The sequence below is a fragment of the Bos grunniens genome, chromosome 11 (genome assembly GCF_055505025.1).
Source record: "Bos grunniens cultivar Pamir isolate PY7600 chromosome 11, Bosgru_T2T1.0, whole genome shotgun sequence".
Classification (NCBI taxonomy): domain Eukaryota; kingdom Metazoa; phylum Chordata; class Mammalia; order Artiodactyla; family Bovidae; genus Bos; species Bos grunniens.
In genome coordinates, this window is record NC_141175.1 from 33,195,012 (window position 1) to 33,216,740 (window position 21,729).

General features: G+C 39.1%; 1 protein-coding gene across 21 annotated transcripts in view; it reads left to right on the top strand.

The window, feature by feature from the left end:
* NCOA1 (nuclear receptor coactivator 1) overlaps window positions 1-21,729 on the top strand; it is a 219,228-nt gene that overhangs the window by 73,523 nt on the left and 123,976 nt on the right. For 7 of the 21 annotated variants that reach the window (XM_086325838.1, XM_086325826.1, XM_086325833.1 and 4 more), the window contains exon 3: window positions 16,561-16,615. The exons of 12 other annotated variants lie outside the window; for them this stretch is intronic. The gene's annotated coding sequence lies outside the window, so the exon portion shown is untranslated. Of the gene's footprint in view, window positions 1-16,560; window positions 16,616-19,971; window positions 20,033-21,729 lie in introns of all 21 variants that reach the window. 2 more of the 21 variants (XM_086325829.1, XM_086325841.1) reach the window with 1 other exon arrangement.

Consider the following 21,729-nt stretch of genomic DNA (forward strand, 5'->3'; position numbering starts at 1 on the left):
GCAGGAGGAGAAGGGGACGACAGAGGATGAGATGGCTGGATGGCATCACTGACTCAATGGACTTGAGTCTGAGTGAACTCCAGGAGTTGGTGATGGACAGGGAGGCCTGGAGTGCTGCAATTTATGGGGTCACAAAGAGTCGGATACGACTGAGCGACTGAACTGAACTGAACTGAACCAACCAGAAACTAAAGAAGATCTATTGAAAAATATATCAGACACAACCTCTACAATTTTTATTATGCAATATCTGACATTCAGTCTCCAGATTCCAGCCATGCCAAGAGTTACGAACAAGAGAGAAACACATATATAACCACAGATAATCAGATGTGGACTTCGGTGCCACTTCCTTCATCCCTCTTTTGTTTCAGACTAGAAATCTGTCATTTGAATTTTTTTTTTTTTTTCCCTGTAGGTAAAGCATTGTTTCTCTCTGGCTATTTTCATTGTATTTTCCTTGTCCTTAGTTTTCAGAAGCTTAACTATAAACTCTCTGGGTGTGGATTACTTTGAGCTTATCCTGTTTAGGATTCACTTAGTTTCTATAAACTTGTGTGTTTTTCTAAGCTTGAGAAGTTATAAGCTTTTGTTTCTTAGTGAACTTTTTTAGTCTTACCCTTTCTTCTCTCTTTTTGGGACTCCGAAGACATGGGATATAAGTCTTTTGTTGTAGTTCCACAGGGCCCCAAGGGTATGTTTTATTTTATTTTTCAGTGTTTTCCCTCTATTGTTTGGATTGGGTAGTTTCTTCTGTTCTATCATCCAGTTCAGTGATTCTTCCCTCTGTCCTCTTCATTCTACTGTTGTTCTCATCTGTTGAGTTTTTTATTTCAGTTATTGCGTGTTTTCAGTTCTGAAATTTTTTTTGGTGTATTTTTTCCTTAGTTGAGATTCCATGTTTATTTGTTTCATGCATGTGCATAGTTGCTCTCGGAGACATTTTTGTAATGTCCACTTCAAACATTATGTCAGTAGTGGGGCCATCAGGATTTTAATCCAGAATCTGCTTCTCAGTAACTTTATGAAGCTGGGCAACCTCTTGGGTTTTAATCTCTAATCTAATCTCTGTATTCCTTGCATTTCATCAGTGTAAAATGGGACTAATGACAGTAATTAGTAACTGCTTCACAGAATTATGGTAAGGGTACAGTTAATATGTATAATATGTTTATAGCATTAGCTAGGCACATAGTATTAATATATGTTCAATAAATATTGTGTGTGTGTGTAGTTCCAAAGTCATGTCCAACTCTTTGTGACCCCATGGACTGTAGCCTGCCAAGCTCCTCTCTCCATGGGATTTCCCAGGCAACAATACTGGAGTGGGTTGCCATTTCCTTTTCCAAAGGATCTTCCTGACCTAGGGATCCAACTCAGGTCTCTTGCATTGGCAGGCAGATTCTTTACCACTGTGACGCCAGGACTTCCATCATCTTGGTAACTGGTGTCTGTGGATTGTCTTTTTTCATTCATTTTGACATACTCCTTGTTGTGATAAGAGTTATGAGATTTCTTGTTATGTTGAATGATTTTTATTTGATACCTGGACATTTTGGATATTATGTTCTGAGACACTGGATCTTATTTAAGCGTTCTGATTTAGCTGGCTTTTTCTGGCACTGCTCCAGCATGGGAAGTAGGGGAGTGCTCTGCCACATTTCTGCCTAGTGGGAATATAAGTCCAAGTTTCTCATTCTGCCTTTGTTGACTCTCAAGTTTGTGGGAGATTCCTCACTACTGCTACTCAGAGACGGGAGGTCTGGCCTCCACTGACTTCCCCAGCTGGGAGGGGCTGGTATGCCTCAGCCCTGTTCCCCACATGCCCTCCACAGGGGCCTTTTTACTGTTGGACAGTGGCAAAAGGCCCGACTCCACTAGGCCTCTTCTGACACCAGCCTGTCCTAAGGAAAGAGAAGTACACCTTCTTACTGCCAGGTGGACACCCAAGCTCTCCCTGTGGTCTTCACTGACACCAGCAGGAAGAAGGTCTCATTGTCACTTGGTAAGGACCAACTCCCAAATAGCCTTCTCTGACACCATGTGGTAGGGAGTGTGGGGTACCTTGTTACAGCTTGGAAAAGGTAGAAGCCTAGGTTCTCCACTTGACCTTTGCTGGTAGAGCTTGGTCACAGTTTCGTTCTGTGAGGTTTGTCTGGGTATAACAGCTTTTTGTCTAGATTGGCTCTTTCCTGATCTTTTGGCTGGGGAGAACAGGATTTTTTAATTTGGTTGATTGTTTTGATTGGGCCTGTTGATGTTTCTAGGTTGCGAGCTTAGTCAGCACCAAGTCTAGAGCACACATGGCATAAAAGAAAATCCATGGAGCTCACCACCATGCTGTTTCCTTTAGATCCGGTGTGTCCTAACTGATCCACCTTCTTCTCTCCACCTTTAAACTCTACTTATGTTTGTTACGTCAATATTTGTTGTCCAGAACTTTTTAGTTTTACTTAGTGGGAAGAACAGGGAAAATATATCTATTCTATCTTCCCCGAAGTGGAAGTCCTTAAGTACTTTAAATTCAATCTTAATTGTTTAATTTTCAGTATAATTAAAGTACCTTTTAGTCTGTTTGCCATCTGTTGACTGGGTAGAATTTTATCAGTGTGCCTCACTTTTAGAGCTTTAAAATTTTTTTAATGAAAGTATGACTTATCATCTAGAAATGGAAGTTTTAGAATTAATCTTTTAGTCTTAATTATTTTGGAGGAAAAGCAACAATTTTCTATATCCCATTTTATTAAAAATATATACATAAAATCTCTGGTTTTTGTTTGCTTAAAGATGAAGTCCCAAGAAGGCTTATGTATTAATTATGTATATCTTAAGAAATAAAGAATACTACTTTGAATATATTAAATTTATTTACTACCACTACCACCCCCACTTCCATTTTCTTAGTAGATTACATTAATTTCATACAGTTGATCCAGATAGCTACAACTGACTGTTTAATTATTTTCCTGATTTCAGGTTCTCTTTACAACTACATCAGAGATTGAATTAATACACTAATAAATCACTAAATACTGCTCTGAGGGGTTTAGAAATAAGTTGGGTAAGTTTAATATCATCTTAAATACTACCTGGATTTTTCTAGTGAATTCCTGATTTGGACCTGTTATGCGCCTCGCATCAAGCTGGACACATTGAGTGGGGAGAGTGTTCTCACTTTGATTTTCCTCTTTGTTTATGGAACTTCTCAGTTTTCTTTTGGATCGGGAACCCCTTGGAAGGTTTGCATAAAGCTGTTGTCTCTTTTCACAAACATGCACAGATATCAGAGTGTGTGAGGACCTTCTGACATCCCCCAGAGTTCACAGGCCTTGGGTCAAGTGTCTGCTCTATAGATTTTAAGACACTTTTACATGCTTTATTGCTCTTTCATTAATAAATATCACAACAGCCCTGAGAATTAGTGGCTTGTATTCATATTTAATAATGAAGAAACCGGTGCTCAAAGTGGTGTGTGACTTATCCAGTCGTGTAGCTATGAAATGCAAGTCTAGAATTGAAGGCTTTCTAAATTGCGACAGTTTCTCAGGGGGGCATCAGTGTTTTCTAAGGTTCTTGGTACTTACTGTCAAATTGCTTCCTAATAAGGGAGAGTTATCTTTTCCTCACTGTCAGGAAATGAGCATGCCTTTTCACCACATTATCACATTGAGTTTTTCCCCACACCATTGTTTCTTAAACTGATATGTACATGGGATATATATTTATTTTCAGATTCTTTTCCATTATATGTTATTACATGACATTAAATACTGTTCCTATATCAGTCCTATATAGTAGGTTCTTGGTTTTTATTTTATATATAGTAATGTGTATCTGTTAATCCCAGACTCCTAATTTATCCACCTCCCCTACCATGCTATACCCTCTGGTAATCATAAATTTGTTTTCTGTGTCTGCAAATCTGTCTCTGTTTTTCAATAATAAGCTCGTTTATTATTCTGTTTTTAAATACGCTCGTATAATTTTTTTTACATTGATATGCTATTTGTCTTTCTCCGACTTCACTTAGTATGATAATCTCTAGGTTCATCCATGTTGCTGCAAATGGCATTATTTTATTCTTTTTATGGCTGAGTAGTATTCCATTGTATCTGTGTGCTGCATCTTCTTTATCCATTCCTCTGTTGATGGACATTTCTGTTGCTTTCATGTCTTGGCTGTTGTAAAAGGTGCTGCAGTGAACATTGGGGTGCATGTATCTTTTTGAATTAGAGTTTTGTCCATAAGTGGAATTGCAGGATCATATGGTAATATGGAACCTTTACCATATGGAACCATTTTGCCTTTTTGCATTTCTTGTTTTGGGGATGGTCTCGATCCCTGCCTCCTGTACAATGTCACAAACCTCCATCCATAGTTCTTCAGGCACTCTATCAGATCTAATCCCTTGAATCTATTTATCACTTCCACTGTATAATCCTAAGGGATTTGATTTAGGTCATACCTGGATGGTCTAGTGGTTTTCCCTACTCTCTTCAATTTAAGTCTGAATTTGGCAATAAGTTCATGATCTGAGCCACAGTCAGCTCCCGATCTTGTTTTTGCTAACTGTATAGAGCTTCTCCATCTTTAGCTGCAAAGAATATAATCAATCTGATTTTGGTATTGACCATCTGGTGATGTCCATGTGTAGAGTCTTCTCTTGTGTTGTTGGAAGAAGGTGTTTACTATGACCATTGTGTTCTCTTGGCAACTCTGTTAGCCTAGGCCCTGCTTACTCCAAGGCCAAATTTGCCTGTTACTCCAGGTATCGCTTGACTTCCTACTTTTGCATTCCAGTCCCCTGTAATGAAAAGGGCATCTGTTTTGCGTGTTAGTTCTAGAAGGTCTTGTAGGTTTTCATAGAACTGTTCAACTTCAGCTTCTTCAGCATTATTGGTCAGGGCATAGACTTGGATTACTGTGATATTGAATGGTTTGCCTTGGAAATGAATAGAGATCATTCTGTCATTTTTGAGATTGCATCCAAGTACTGCATTTCAGACTGTTTTGTTGACTCTGAGGGCCACTCCATTTCTTCTAAGGGATTCTTGCTCACAGTAGTAGATACAATGGTCATCTGAGTTAAATTCACCCATTCCAGTCCATTTTAGTTCACTGATTCCTAGAATGTCAACGTTCACTCTTGCCATCTCCTGTTTGACCACTTCCGTTTTGCCTTGATGCATGAACCTAACATTCCAGGTTCCTGTGCAATATTGCTCTTTACAACATCGGACTGGAAAAGGTCAGTTTTCATTCCAGTCCCAAAGAAAGGCAATCTAAAGAATGTTCAAACTACCACACAATTGCACTCATCTCACATGCTATCAAAGTAATGCTCAAACTTCTCCAAGCCAGCCTTCAACAGTACGTGAACCGTGAACTTCCAGATGTTCAAGCTGGACTTAGAAAAGGCAGAGGAACCAGAGATCAAATTGCCAATATCTGTTGGATCATTGAAAAAGCAAGAGAGTTCCAGAAAAACATCTGCTGCTGCTTTATTGACTATGCCAAAGCCTGTGTGGATCACAACAAACTGTGGAAGAATTCTTAAAGAGATAGGAATACCAGACCACCTGACCTGCTTCCTGAGAAATCTGTATGCAGGTCAAGAAGCAAGAGTTAGAACTGGACATGGAACAACAGACAAGTTCCATATTGGGAAAGTAGTATGTCAAAGTTGTATATTGTCACCCTGCTTATTTAACTTATATGCAGAGTACATCATGAGAAATGCTGGACTGGATGAAGCACAAGCTGGAATCAAGATTGCAAGGAGAAATATCAATAACCTGAGATACGCAGATGACACCACACTTATGACAGAAAGCAAAGAAGAACTAAAGAGCCTCTTGATGAAAGTGAAAGAGAAGAGTGAAAAAGTTGACTTACAACTCAACATTCAGAAAACTAAGATCATCACATCTGGCCCCATCACTTCATGGGAAATAGATGGAGAAACGGTGGAAACAGTGACAGACTTCATTTTTGGGGGGCTCCAAAATCGCTGCAGATGGTGACTGCAGCCGTGAAATTAAAAGATGGTTGCTCCTTGGAAGGAAAGTTATGACCAACCTAGATAGCATATTAAAAAGCAGACACATTACTTTGCCAACAAAGGTCCGTCTAGTTAAGGCTATGGTTTTTCCAGTAGTCATGTATGGATGTGAGAGTTGGACTATAAAGAAAGCTGAGCACTGAAGAATTGATGCTTTTGAACTGTGGTGTTAGAGAAGACTCTTGAGAGTTCCTTGAACAGCAAGGACATCCAACCAGTCCATCCTAAAGGAAATCAGTCCTTTACATTCATTGCAAGGACTGATGCTGAAGCTGAAACTCCCAATACTTTGGCTACCTGGTGCGAAGAACCAACTCATTTGAAAAGACCCTGATGCTGGGAAAGATTGAAGTCAGGAGGCGAAGGGGATAATAGAGGATGAGATGGTTGGATGGCATCACCAACTGAATGGACATGAGTGTGAGTAAACTCTATGAGTTGGTGACGGATAGGGAGGCCTGGCGTGCTGCAGTCCATGATGTCACAGAGAGTCAGACACAACTGTGTGAACTAAACTGATGGTAATTCTATTTTTAGTTCTTTGGTAGTAGTAGTGAAAGTCACTCAGTCGTGTCCGACTCTTGGGACACCAGGGGCTGTAGCCAACTAGGCTTCTCTGTCCATGGGATTCTCCAGGCAAGAATACTGGAGTGGGTTGCCATTTCCTTCTATAGGGGATCTTCCCGACCCAGGAATCGAACCCAGGTCGCTGCATTGCAGGCAGATTCTTTACCGACTGAGCTATGAGGGAAGCCCTTGTAGTTAGTTCTTTAATGAACCTCTATACTCTTCTCCATAGTTGCTACACCAGTTTACATTTCCAGTAACAGTGTAGGAAGGTTCCCTTGTCTCCACACCCTCTCCAGCATTTGTTATTTGTAGACGTTCTGATGATGGCTATTCTGACTGGTGTGGGGTGATATCTCACTGTAGTTTTAATTTGCGCTTCTCTAATAATTAGCAGTATTGAGCATCTTTTCTTGTGCCTGTTGATCATCTGCATAAATATTTTTTGTTTAATCTTTCAGAATTTTGTAATGATGCTATATAGAAATCTAACTTTTTTCTTCTAAATTAGGTAATTCATTTGGGTAGCTTTTATTGAATGTTTCTTTGGTTACTGTTTGAAGTCTGCCTTTATCATATAAAAAACTCCCATATATTATATATGTGTTTGTCTGTATAATGTTCCTTTAATCTCATTCTGTTTTGCTATGTGTTTATCATACTCTTTTAATGTTATATTATTGAAAGTAGCTTTTGAGTTTTCTCCTATTAGACTTTCAAAAATGTTTGTCTTGATTTGGGGGGAAACTAGTATCTCTTTATTATCTATACTTATGCACCTTAGTGGAATCTTCTCTGTCTCTGTATTCTTGGGGACTTTCCTTATGTTCTCTGGCACCCAAGAGTCTTTCCCTGGCTTTCTCACTAGAACGTGGAGTTTTCTTTCTCTCAGTAGTGGTGCCTGTCCCCGTCCCCACCGCCCCCCGCCCGCCACGCTTCAGTGTTGCACAGTTACACCCCACCGAGCCCTCCTCGATAAAAGGAATAAGGGGGAAAAAAGGAGAAGTGAGGCTGCCTTCCCCAACCCCAATACTCTTCATGCCACCCTGGCTCCTTTTTCTAGTTTCTTAGGAGATTGGAGCCAGTTTTCTCTTAGGCTTTTAAGTTTCCCTCCTCCCTTGTACAGCTTTATGACTTGAACTGGCTTCAGAGCGGGTCAGCAGAGAAAAAAAAGAAAAGGAGCTGGGAACTCCCCATCCCAAACATTTACACTTTCCAGCTTGCAGAAGCCCCTTTTATTCCAGTGAGAAAAGGAGTTTCTCTTATAGTTGTTGCTGTGTGCACCTGCTGTGTAATGCTGGGACTCGACCCACCCTCATGTCAAAGTGGTAAACAAGAAAGGATTTTTAAAATAGCGTGGACTCACCGCCAGATTGATTGTTCTTCACATTTTGACTTCCCTCCCCAGTTTGCCTGCCATTGTTTATTTTTCAGAGTTCTCAGGTAACTGCTTTTAGGATTCTCTCCAGAGTTTTTTTTTTTTTTTTTTTTACTAATTGTAATCAGCGGGAGAGATATAATGGGCTTTTACTCCATCTTGGCCTTCACTGAAAGTCAAGATATTTCATTTTGAAAATAATTTTTGTTTTTATTTTCTAAAAATTCTTTTTTTTTCCTTGGTTACCACATTTTATGACAGTTTTCTTATTTTATGGATATACTGTACTGAATCCCTCTGAAGATACCAGTTAAAGTTAAGAACATTTTATTTCTTTTCGTTGCCTTACTTTCCTTTTTATGGGTCTTTGTGCCTTTGCTTTTTCACCTTAGTGCCTCTTTTAGTTTTTATTAAGTAGCTGATGATTCTTGGCTTGTTGTTGTTTAGTTGCTCAGCCATGTCCGACTCTTAGCGACACCAAGGACTGCAGCACACCAGGTTTCCTTGTCCGTCACTATCTCCCAGGGTTTGCTCAAACTCATCTCTGTTGAGTTGATGATGCCATCCAACCATCTAATCCTCTGTCACCCCCTTCTCCAGCCATCAATCTTTCCCAGCATCAGGGTCTTTTCTAGTGAGTCTGCTCTTCACATCAGGTGGCCAAAGTATTGGAGCTTCAGCTTCAGCATTAGTCCTTCCAATGAATATTCAGGGTTGATTTCCTTTGTGATTGACTGGTTACGTGTCCCTGCAGTCCAGGGTACTCTCAAGAGTCTTCACCACCACCACAGTTTGAAAGCATCAGTTCTTGGCTATTCTTCTTCTTCTTTTTTTTTTTTATTCAATTTTAATTAAAAAAAAATTATACATGTGTTCCCCATCCTGAACCCTCGCTATTCTTCTTTATAGTATTTTTAAATGAAGGTCTAAACCAGTGTTTGTCCAACTTTAGTACATGTAATGGTCACTTGGGGACTAAGTTTAAATGCAGATTCCTAGCCTTATTCTCAAAACATCTGATTCAATGTGTTTTGGTGGAGCATCTAAACAGTTTAGATAATTCTGATGCTGGTAACATCTTGGTAACTGGTATAATTCTGTAAAGCTCAGTTCTTCTCTCCAGAGAATTGTATTCTCCACTGAGTATTATCACTGACCACATAACTCTGCAAGTTGGTTTCCCACTTGCTGTGGTAAATGGGATGTAGAGTTCCTTTTTTCTTTTTTTTGCAGTTGCAAAGACAAGGCTAACAAACTTCTGCTGTAAGTGAAAGTGAAAGTTGCTCAGTTATGTCCAACTCTTTGCAACCACATGGCCTATACAGTCCATGGAATTCTCCAGGCCAGAATACTGGAGTGGGTAGCCTTTCCCTTCTCCAGCGGATCTTCCTAACCCAGGGATTGACCCAGGTCTCTCACATCGCAGGAGAATTCTTTACCAGCTGAGCCACAAGGGAAGCCAAGAATATTGGAGTGGGTAGCCTATCCCTTCTCCAGGGGATCTTTCTGACCCAGGAATTGAATGAACCAGGGTCTCCTGCAGATTCTTTGTAGGTGGATTCTTTACCAACTGAGCTATGAGGGAAGCCTCTGCTATAAGGAAGGGATTTATCTACAAGGAGAGTTCTGATTAGTTCTGCATTGTCGTCCCTCGATCACAGTCTATTGCGATTGTCCCTAACCTGCTATTATCTCCAACTCAAAGTTCATACTAGAAGTCCTCTGACAAAGACTTTAGACCCACAGTAAATGCTGTGGTCAGCATTTACCATTTATCATCAGAGTTTTTATTGGTTATCTTTGGTGATTTTTCACTTAGTTGTTCTGTGGCTTGACATGAGGTGTTTGGGGAGAAGAAGAAGTGGATACTCAGTCTGCCATCTTGAACTGGAAATCCATTGTTACTTTTAAAGTGATGTTGATTTCTAGTATGCCAAGAAGTGTTTCTTTTGAATTCTTACATAAAACAAACATCATAAAATCTGTAGCAGGATCATAACTTAATTCCTACTAAGTCAGGTATATGAAGAAAATACAGCTTCTTTATTTTTCTAAAAGCCCTGTCTTCCTTTTGATGAACCCTGGGTACTGGGTAACTGGAGGAAGAGTACCAGTGTTATTCCAAGCTGGTAAACTAAGTCATATCTAGTAATTTAAACTGATCTCTTTGGATATTTCAGTCTCTGTTTGGATACTAGTCATTCAGGTATCATCTCTTTGCCCTCGCTTTCCCACAATGGAATCTTAATGGATGCTTGTGTGACCTTGTAGTCATGGAAGGATACCAGAACCATCAAGTCCATGTGCTGTTTTCTCTGTTTCTTACTGGTCTCTCCTTTAAAGTAACTGGTCAGGCTGTTTCCTGGAATTGTGACTACTGTGGTGCTACCAGCACTGTCCTAGAGTATTCTTCAGATGTCTGAAGCTGAAGTTTACAACTAATGTTACCACAAGATCTGTTCTCTTGGTTCCCAGGATCTATTGCCATTTGCTCAGGTGTCATGGATAACCTGAGGTCTGGTTTGGGATTCCCATCGACTCACTAGCCAGGTGGTCTCTTTTCCAGGCCTCTGCTGTGGAGCCGCTTTGCCCCTGTTACAGGGACCTCTTCTGGCAAACTTAAAATCACCATCTTAAGTTACCTTTCTGCACTAGTTTAGAGCACCTAGGAATTTCCCAGAGCCTTTCATGGCACACAGAAGAAAGAGGAAACCCCAGAGCAGGTGTCACACCCTTCCTCTATCGGATTGGGCTTCTGTGCATATGCTCTGGTGTGGCTCACTCCAACTTGTTCTAGGTGTGTATGTGGTGTATGTGCCCGGTCCCTCAGTTGTGTTCGACTCTTTGGCCCCTCCTTTCTGGCCCCCTTGGACTATAGCCTTCAGTCTCATCTGACCGTGGAATTTCCCAGGCAAGAATACTGGAGAGGGTTGCCATTTCCTTCTCCGGGGGATCTTCCTGACCCAGGGCTCAAACTCACATCTCTTGTGTCTCCTGCATGTGCTGACAGGTTGTTTAGCACTGGCGCTACCTGGGGAGCCGAGGGTGTGTATGAGGGGAGAATAATGGCTTGGTGGGGGTGGGCAGTGGGGGTACACAGGATGTTTCTGGAAGGTGGTGACTTTCCACTTACTCAACAAGAAGCAGAGCAGAAACCATTCTAACTCCCAGATTTCCTCAATCTTTCACACATTCCTTTCCTTTTGCAGCCTCGACCTGTATTGGGTAAAGGAAGTACTGGTCTAATCACTTGCTTCTCCTGTCTCAGTCTTAATGTCTTTATCCCACAGTCCTTTGGCCAGAATCATGATTTGTTTTTGTTTTTGTTTTTTTGGCTATGCTGAATCTTCGTTTCTGTGAAGGCTTTCTCTAGTTGCCTTGAGTCGGGGGCTACTCTCTAGCTGCAGTACACGGACTTCTCATTGCAGTGGTTCTCTTGTTAGGGAGCACAGGCTCTAGGGCATGCAGGCTTCGGGAGTTGTGACACGTGGGCTCAGTAGTTTCAGCTCTGGGCCTCTAGAGCACAGGCTCAATAGTTACAGCCCACGGGCTTAGTTACTCTGCAGCACGTGGGGTCTTCCTGGGGTCGAACCCGTGTCTCCTCCATTGGCAGGTAGATTCTTCACTGAGCCACCAGGGAAGCCCCAGAATCGGGAATTTGAGGCTTTAATTTGTAGTCTCTCGGTTTTATCCTCCTTCTACCTTAGGTAGTAGGCATTATGTTCTAGCTATCATGAGCAAAAGGGATATCTGCTCTCCAAAGTGAAAGAAACTGCACTCTTGAGTCTTTCAAGCTTGGTCAGAAAACATTAGTGTAAAAAAAATGTCTTTCTTTGGGAAAACCAGACCTTCAAGACTTATCTTGCTGCAAAATCCTTTCTTTAACTCAAAAGGCAAATGTTAAATATTTATCTAAACTTCTCCAAGGAAGTGGTTGCTACTTGTAGAACAGTAGAAAAGTTAGTAGAAGGAAATGCAAATAGGAGAAAATATAACTGTTTTCCTGATCATTAAGGTATATCTACCCTTATTACTCTTCTTTTTCAAAGTTTCCTTGTTTTTCCTTTTACATTTACTCTTTTACCCTTTTATTGTGGTATAGATTCTTATATGATTATATTTCTAAAACATACTTTAGTTTTTATTTGATTTATATTAAGCCTGTAGTTTTTGGATCAGTTTGTATCTTAATAATAGTTTTCCCAAACAGGAAAATAATCTGTTTATATCTTTTCCTATCTTTAAAAAAAATTTATCAGTAAGGTTTTGTAAAATTTTGAAACATGACTTTAAAATATAGAGCTAATATTCTTTTTTACATGATTTTTTTTCTTTCTGTTTTTGTGTGTGTGTAAGAAAGCAAAATCCAGTTTGCAACTCGGTGCTTCTGCTTTGTGGCTCTTTCCTGTGTGTTCCCATGGTACTTGTTTATTTGTTTTTTCTAAAATTCCTCATATTTGTATTTACTTGGGTGGATCAGGTCAAGGGCAGGGACTCAGGTAGTGCTTATCTTTATTTGCCTTAGTGCCTAACAAATTCCTGCTCCTAAGAGGCTTGGGGGAATTAGCACTTCCTGTACTCCTTCCCGGATTTATTTTTCTCCATAGTACTTACTGTATTCTAACAGACTACATTATTTACTTGTTTTATTTATCATCTCTCTCCTCTCACTAAATTTTAAGTGCCACCATGGCAGGGATTTTTAACTGTTTTGCCTACTACTGTATTTCTAACACCTAGAAGAGTACCTGGAACAGAGGTGACCAGTGATTATTTGTGGAATGATTAACTAATGAATTGTTCATATTTAGATACTTGCCTGAATTATACCGTATGATCCATAAAATATGATAGGTATAAATGCTGATATGGAAAAAATTTATGTATCATAAAACTGTAGAGTTCAAAAGCTAGGAAAACCTTAATATCATCTAATCTGTCTCATTTTGGGAAATGACCCAAAGGTGAAATGACTTGATTTAAGCCCAGGCTCAGTTATTTCTAGAGATGGAACAAGAATTGAGAACTCTTGAGTAAAATTTAATAGTTAATACTGATATTTGGATATGTGGTAGGAAAGATGTGTGATTATGGGTAAGAAAAACGAATCAGAAATTAGGTATATGTAGGCAAATGACCTGATCTCCCAGGCATCAGATTCCTCCTCTGCAACCAAGAATAATTCTACCTTTCTTATAAATCATTCTGAGACATATATGAGACAAAGCATATTAACTTAAGAATGCACATTGCCTGGCACTTGGTGAAGGCTCAGTGAAGGTGGCTCCCATTATTACTATTTGGAATATTTTTCTTGATATCCCAGTAAATACCATTTAGGTTTTAATTTTTCATTAATAGCACATTAACAGAATTTGCAAGTGTGTATTTAATGTCTCTCTTCTCTGTTAGATGTTAAGTTTCATAAAGGCATCTTTATTGTGATGTATCCAGTTGTCTTATACAATGCCTGAAACATGATAGACACTGCATATGTATGAATTAATTAACTTGAGAAGGTTGCTAAGAAGTTTGAAAAGAGAAACATTTGATGAAAACCTTTTGACTAATGAAAGTTAAGAAGAATAAGTTGGGCAGCTTTATATTAAAGCTATAGGTACCTTCTTAGTCTCAAATACTTGTAAGGAACCTTATGCTTTTAATTTGTTTTTCCCAAGTAAACTGCTCTGCTGGAAAGCAAATTCACTGACTTCCTGGCAAGGATATTAGTTGAGTTTATAAGATACTGTTCATTGTAAAGGACTAAATCAGCTTTGGGGGACCACTCTTGGATAAGATAAACTGATCCATTGAGGTACTCGATCTGTGGGGCTAAGCGATTAAGCACCTCAATAGCAGTCTTGAGGCCGTTGTCCAGCCATCAGTCTGTCTATCTCTTGTTACTTTACCTAGCTTCATTTAATGAAAATCAGGAAAACTGTTTTTCTCCTCAAATTGCTATCCCCTCCTACTTTTTTTGTACTGTTTTGAAGCAGTAACCATGGTTACTAGTAAGCTCCTTGGAGCTTAGAAAACATTAGTCAGTTTCACAGCTGGAGGTAGAGTGATCTAGATAAAAGCAGAAGAAAAAAGCTGACTGTGGTTTTTTTCCTTCTCTTGGAACTGAGTTCTTTCAATGGGGAGCACTTCACATAAAGTGAAATGTTCTTTATTCCCACCAGTATGACCATGTTTTCATTTAAATTAACAGTAGGCTAGCACCTGGCTCCTTTTTAGAGTCAGGAAAGGGAGATAATGCTACCACTCACCTGCCCTCCACCTGAATCTCCTCCCTCTCTACCCTCTTCTCTCTCTTCTCTATTTCTTTACACCTCCCCCGGGCCAGTAGTGAGTGAAGTAATACTGACATTTGAGGCCCAGATGGATAAGGTTATGAAGTTGCAGCTTTGGATTAACGGGGTGGGTAAGGGGAGGAGTGAAGGAGCACTAAAATCTTGGTATAATGGTGAAGTGAAAGTCGCTCGGTTGTGTCCGACTCTTCGCCACCTCATGGACTATACAGTCCATGGGATTCTCCGGGCCAGGATACTGGAGTGGGTAGCCTTTCCCTTCTCCACGGGATCTTCCCAACCCAGAGATCAAACCCAGGTCTCCTGCATTGCAGGCGGATTCTTTACCAGCTGACCCACAAGGAAAGCTCAAGAATATTGAAGTGGGTAGCCTATCCCTTCTCCAGTGGTATAGTGTTCAGTTCAGTTCAGTCCCTCAGTCGTGTCCCACTCTTTGCGACCCCATGAATCGCAGCATGCCAGGCCTCCCTGTCCATCACCAACTCCCGGAGTTCACTCAAACTCATGTCCATCGAGTTGGTGATGCCATCCAGCCGTCTCATTCTCTGTCCTCCCCTTCTCCTCCTGCCCCCAATCCCTCCCAGCATCAGGGTCTTTTCCAATGAGTCAACTCTTCGCATGAGGTGGCCAAAGTATTGGAGTTTCAGCTTCAGCATCAGTCCTTCCAATGAACACCCAGGACTGATCTCCTTTAGAACGGACTGGTTGGATCTCCTTGCGGTCCAAGGGACTCTCAAGAGTCTTCTCCAACACCACAGTTCAAAAGCATCAATTCTTCGGCACTGAGCTTTCTTCACAGTCCAACTCTTATATCCATACATGACCACTGGAAAAACCATAGCCTTGACTAGATGGACCTTTGTTGGCAAAGTAATGTCTCTGCTTTTCAATATATTATCTAGGTTGGTCATAACTTTCCTTCTAAGGAGTAAGCGTCTTTTAATTTCATGGCTACAGTCACCATCTGCAGTGATTTTGGAGCCCCAAAAAAATAAAGTCTGACACTGTTTCCACTGTTTCCCCATCTATTTCCCATGAAGTGATGGGACCGGGTGCCATGATCTTCGTTTTCTGAATGTTGAGCTTTAAGCCAACTTTTTACCAGGAGCATATTTGGCAGGACCAAGGACCACCTCTTGTGAGAGGGCCAGAATAAGTGATTTCTAGAAGTAAATTTTGAGGGATGGTGGTATTCAGAAGAGAAAGGAAATCTATATTTATTAAGCATCTAGTATGCACATCTGGAGCTTCCCAGGTGGTACAGTAGTAAAGAATCCACCTGCCAATGCAGGAGACCCAAGAGACACGGGTTCAGTCCCTGAATTGGGAAGATCCCCTGGAGTAGAAACTGAACTAAGGAAATGGCAACCAATTCCAGTATTCTTACCTGGCAATCTCATGGACAGAGGGGCCTGGCAGGCTATAGTCCATGGGATTGCAGAGTCGAACACAACTGAGTGTGCATGTGCACACATGCACACACATGTGCTCACACACACACACACACACGAAGTACCTGCATAGTACTTTCTACTGTATTATGCTGTCTCTTACTCTAGGCTGTGAAAGGACTCTGAAAAATTTAGAATAGCTGATTTATACCATCTTGTTTCTTGGTGTGATCTAGATCAGGAGTTGGCAGACTACAGTCTGTGAGCCAGATCCTGCCGACAGTCTGTTTTCAGTAAAGTTTTATTAGAACATAGCCACCATGCTCATTCATTTTTGTGTAGTCTATGATTGCTTCTATACGTTGAAGGCAGAATTGAGTACTTGCTATCCTGTACAGAGACTGGATAGCCTGTAAAACCTGATGTATTGCTATCTGGCCTTTTACAGAAAAATCTGCTAACCCCTGATCTAGATGAGCTGGATCAGTTCTTCTTGGACCAGGTACAGGAAGGGTTATATTGGGAGAAAACACACTCATAGGCTGCACTCCTGTGGACATTAGAATAGTGGCATCTTGAAGGGACGATGCTGGGGATTTGGATAAAACTGGTGGGCTTTCTGGCCATTTTTAGTCATAAGCCCAAACCTAACTTGTGAGAGGAAACTTTAAATGTGACCTTTGTATTTTGTTTTTGACATTTCTTTACCATCTTCTGTTCCTACATGCATAGCTGTAGTCTCAAATGAACTTAACTCCAATTCTGTTTCCTACACTTCCATAAATGTAAACTTAACTATTTTAATTGGAAATGAACTTGGAGATCATGTGCTCCGATATCCTTATTTTACAGACTCCAGAAACTGAGTTCCTAAGAAGTTATCTTATACCTGATGTCACAAAAGCAGGTTAGTTGCAAATCCTGGGAATAAAGCTCTGATTTTTTTTTACTAATTTCCTGCTGTCTTGCATAAAGGAATTTACATATGAAGTCTACCCTCACCCATTTATCTGCAGCTCCAAGAAATCTTCTTAGAAATCTAAAGAAACAACCAAAGAGGAGAGAAGTGCTAAATCTAGATTCTAATTTAACTCTGCTACTGGTTATCATTTTTAGTAAGTGTACCAATCTTTGATAAACAGAAGACTCTAGAAGATAAATTAGGCTTGTAAGGATGACTGTAAATTAAGTTCCAGATATTTGCTGGGAAATATACAAGTTATTCAAGTAAACACAGTAATTCCTCAGTAATTTGTAAATAAAACATTGTAGAAGCAAGAATCCCTATTGCTATAAGTGGAGTATGTAATTGTGTTTAAATGTTTTTCTTTTGTGAATTGTACAAACTGTAATTTATAATAAAAGTTTTAATTTATGACTTCCTAATCTAATGAAAAAATCTTCCTTAAGAAAATTAAATATTGTTTAACTAAAAACACAAAAAGAAATATGCCAGAAATTGTAGCCATTTTACTTTTATATTCCTGATAGGGATATTGCCATAACAACTGGAGCAGAGTCATTACGTATTTTCCTTAAATTCAGTACTGGAAAAACCTCTCCCTTTATTGCATCAGAAAATAATAAAAGAATTTCTTCTTGCTAGTTCCCCAGGGACCCATTTTAGACAGGAGAAATCCTAACAGCAGCATGCACACACACACAAAAATCTACATTGGAACCTCTGCTGTAAGAGCAGATATTAGTATCCTTTTGGCTTATTCTGAAGATGATTTGTAAAACCTTAACACCAATATTAGATGCATGTATTTAATTAATCTTTACAGAATTGTATAATTGTTTCTTTTTCCCCTCTGTGTGCTAAGTCTGGCCCCTCTACTTTCTTTCTTTTTACATTGGAAAAGTTAATTTTTTCTCTTAGCAATGTAAAATAATGAGCAAATTCAAGTTGCAGCTTAATAGACTTAACCTATCTTAATTATAAATTATAATGTGATGAAACCATTAAACTCAAAATACATGACTGCTATTTAATCTTTCAGAAATTTAAGCCATTTTAGCAATTAAATATTTTGTATTTCATTTATATATTTATTGGAGGCCTATCTCCAAATGGATTGTCCAAATAAAAAATCAAAAGGAACACCTATTTGTTTAAATTTGGAATTCCTAAGTAAATATTTTTGTTACAGTTGGTTCATTAGAATTGAGATTGAGATATAATCATAAGGGTGTCAGTTAATCTGGAACGCTTGATTTACCAGCATAGCTTAATTATCTAAGCTAGTCGTTTTCAGTTCTTCAAAACCAGGTTTCTCTTTGATAGTCATAGAAGTAATTGATTCCTCTTTGCTATTACTTGAAATTTAAAGTACATTTCATTTGTTAAAAAAAGCCCAGAAGATTTAGGTACAAAGTGCTTTTTTCCCCCTCCAAACTTGGTAACATGTCCCCAGTTTACTGAATTCTATATAAATTTACAGAACAGAAATTTATAATATGTGTTCCTTGCACCACTTCAGAGGGTCATTAAACTTTCTGATACTAAAAAAAAAAAAACAACTTTCTGATACTATATACAAAGTTTTGTCCTTGTTAAAATTATTTTGAGGTAAAGTGTCTGGCTTTTTATTGAAGTCTCAAAGCTGTCTATCACCCAAAGTCAAAAAGCATTTTTTAATAAGGCTTCTAGAAGCTTCTTGCCTTCCAAAGGAATAGTGAAGGTAAATTTGCTTTGCTTTCTGTAGAATCTTGGCATGACCAACTTCAATGTTTCATAGGTGAGGAAATGGAAGCTCCTAGAAGTTAAGTGACTTACTCAAGGATATTGTAGTTAAATCCTTGTTTAATTAACGTGGGTTCCCCTAGGGCTCTTGTGGCACCCTAATAGATTTCTTAGGACTTTTTTAACCTTCCAGCTTAGGCACAAAGGTTGTTGAACTTTCAACTTGGCAGCAAGATATTTGAATACAAATGTTTTTTGTATTTTATAGGTGCAATAGAGATCTCTCATAATTTGCTCCAGGTGTTTCATGAAACATTAGCATGATACTCTTTATGTAGTTTCTTAGAGGATCTGTATATGGAGGGCCTCTAAAGTCCCAAAGGAAAATCTCTGAGTCTTCATAAAAAAGCAGTGCTCATATGAAAATATAGGAGCAAGGTCATGAGAGACTCCAGACTAAGAAATCTCAGGCCTGTGAACATTTTGTTCATTCATTTAACATTTTGTTCATTCATTCATGTTTATTATGTGCACACTATGGGACTATAGGTTTAACTAGTTGATAAAGAATACTTGTGATAAAATATGAGATTGTGTTCATTTAATAATACCACCAGTTTAATTAATGTTAGAAGATGCTTTCCTTTATAATTACTAACCCAAAGAAAAAAATACTGTACAATGATATTGACAGGCATTTTATATAATGGTCATTAATACACCAATCTGATAGAGTCGTGAAATATTATAAATTCTCAGACTACTGGTAATTAAGGAGATCTCCTTGTTTAAATATAAGACCAATCCAGGGGGAGAAAAAAAATTTTGTTTCGTTTACCATGTTACACTATCTGATAAAGATTTAACTATTATTCTTAAGTTAATTTTTTAATGTTTAAATTTAGTGGTCATATTTTACATTGTGAACATAGACCTGAATTTTTATATTTCTTGGTAATATATGGTAGTGTAGTTGTAAGTGTGAAAAAAGTGTGTGGCAAATTAATTGGAAGTATCCTTAAATGAACTTAAATTTCAGTCACTCTTCATGTATACTTAAGGTGCTTTCAAAATAAGGATTTTATGATTTAATAGGCATTTCAAAGATCGAAAGACTAATCCCATTTTACAGTGTTTATTTTACATAGTATGCTTGAGATTTATGAACTGTGAGATTTGTGTGTCTTTCCAATTTGAGTTAATCAGTTTGGCCTTTTAAACTGGGAAAAGATTCTTCAACATTCTAAATCTTACTCTTAAGATTCCTTAGCCAGTTCTTACAAAGTAATCACTCCAGAGGAATAGTAACAATGTAGTATTTATATTGTGCTTGTTTTCACATTCTGTTCTTTTAAAATGTTTTTACTTTATTTTTGTATTTTTAAGGTATATAATTGGTTTCCAAGGGTGACTCTTATGATGAATGATATTTTCATTAATAGGCAGTTAAGATTCAATTGATGTTAGGAGCTTCAGTTAATGTATGAGTCCCTTCCCTGTGCTCCATGAATAGTATCTTGAGCTCATAACCTTATAATATTTATTATTTTATTTTAATTATTTGTTTCTTCATCTAGACCACACCAACTCCCAAGTCCTTGAGAAGAGGAATCTAGATCAACTTTGAATCTTCAGAATGTATGATAGCACGCAGCAGACAGTATATGTTTTAAATGAATAAATTGAGGGACTACACACATTACAGAGAGTCATCTGCTTTATTCAGAGTCTCCTGATTTAAATGTTAATGTCATGGAAAAAAACCCAAACAAACAAACCCTTCACAGTGACATCTAGACTGGTGTTTGACTGTATATCTGGACACTGTGGCTTAGCCAAGTTGACACATAAAATTAACCATATAGGTACCACGTAAGTAATTTCAGTGGGGGAAGAAGATTCCTTAGTATTTTGATAAATTAGCTATAAAAATTGAAATTAGTGTAAGAAATATCAAATTAAAATTAAAAGGAAACATGCATGGCTGTGGTTGCTGCTGTTGCTGCTATGTCGCTTCAGTCATGTCTGACTCTGTGCCACCCCATAGACGGCAGCCCATCAGGCTGCCCCGTCCCTGGGATTCTCCAGGCAAGAACACTGGAGGGGGTTGCCATTTCCTTCTCCAATGCATGAAAGTGAAAAGTGAAAGTGAAGTCGCTCAGTCGTGTCCAAGTCTTAGCGACCGCATGGACTGCAGCCTACCAGGCTCCTCCGTCCATGGGATTTTCCAGGCAAGAGTACTGGAGTAGGGTGCCATTGCCTTCTGCGATTGCTGTGGCTAGGAATATATTTGTATAATAGAATTTTTATGTCAGTGCAGCATGAGAAAACAAAGCATATGAACAAGTATAACGTAATACATAATAGAAAATGTTCAAGAAACAATGATCAAAATGGGGTTGAAGGCAAGTATTCTTAAAAAATAGAAATTTTGATCAAATTTTGAAGAAAGTATCAGTCCAGTTCAGTTCGGTCGCTCAGTCGTGTCCAACTCTTTGCGACCCCATGAATCGCAGCACGCCAGGCCACCCTGTCCATCACCAACTCCTGGAGTTCACCCAAACTCTTGTCCATCGAGTCAGTGATGCCATCCAGCCATCTCATCCTCTGTCATCCCCTTCTCCTACTGCCCCCAATCCTTCCCAGCATCAGAGCCTTTTCCAATGAGTCAGCTCTTCACACGAGGTGACCAAAGTATTGGAGTTTCAGCTTTAGCATCAATGCTTCCAAAGAACACCCAGCACTGATTTCCTTTAGAATGGATTGGTTGGATCTCCTTGCAGTCCAAGGGGCTCTCAAGAGTCTTCTCCAACACCACAGTTCAAAAGCATCAATTCTTCAGTGTTCAGCTTTCTTCACAGTCCAACTTTCACATCCATACATGACCACAGGAAAAACCATAGCCTTGACTAGACGGACCTTTGTTGGCAAAGTAATATCTCTGCTTTTCAATACGCTGTCTAGGTTGGTCATAACTTTCCTTCCAAGGAATAAGTGTCTTTTAATTTCATGGCTGCAGTCACCATCTACAGTGATTTTGGAGCCCCCCAAAATAAAATCTGACACTGTTTCCCCATCTATTTCTCATGAAGTGATGGGACCAGATGCCATGATCTTAGTTTTCTAAATGTTGAGCTTTAAGCCAACATTTTTACTCTCCTCTTTCACTTTCATGAAGACGCTTTTTAGTTCCTCTTCACTTTCTGCCATAAGGGTGGTGTCATCTGCATATCTGAGGTTATTGATATTTCTCCCAGCAATCTTGATTCCAGCTTGTGCTTCTTCCAGACCAGCATTTCTCATGATGTACTCTGCATAGAAGTTAAATAAGCAGG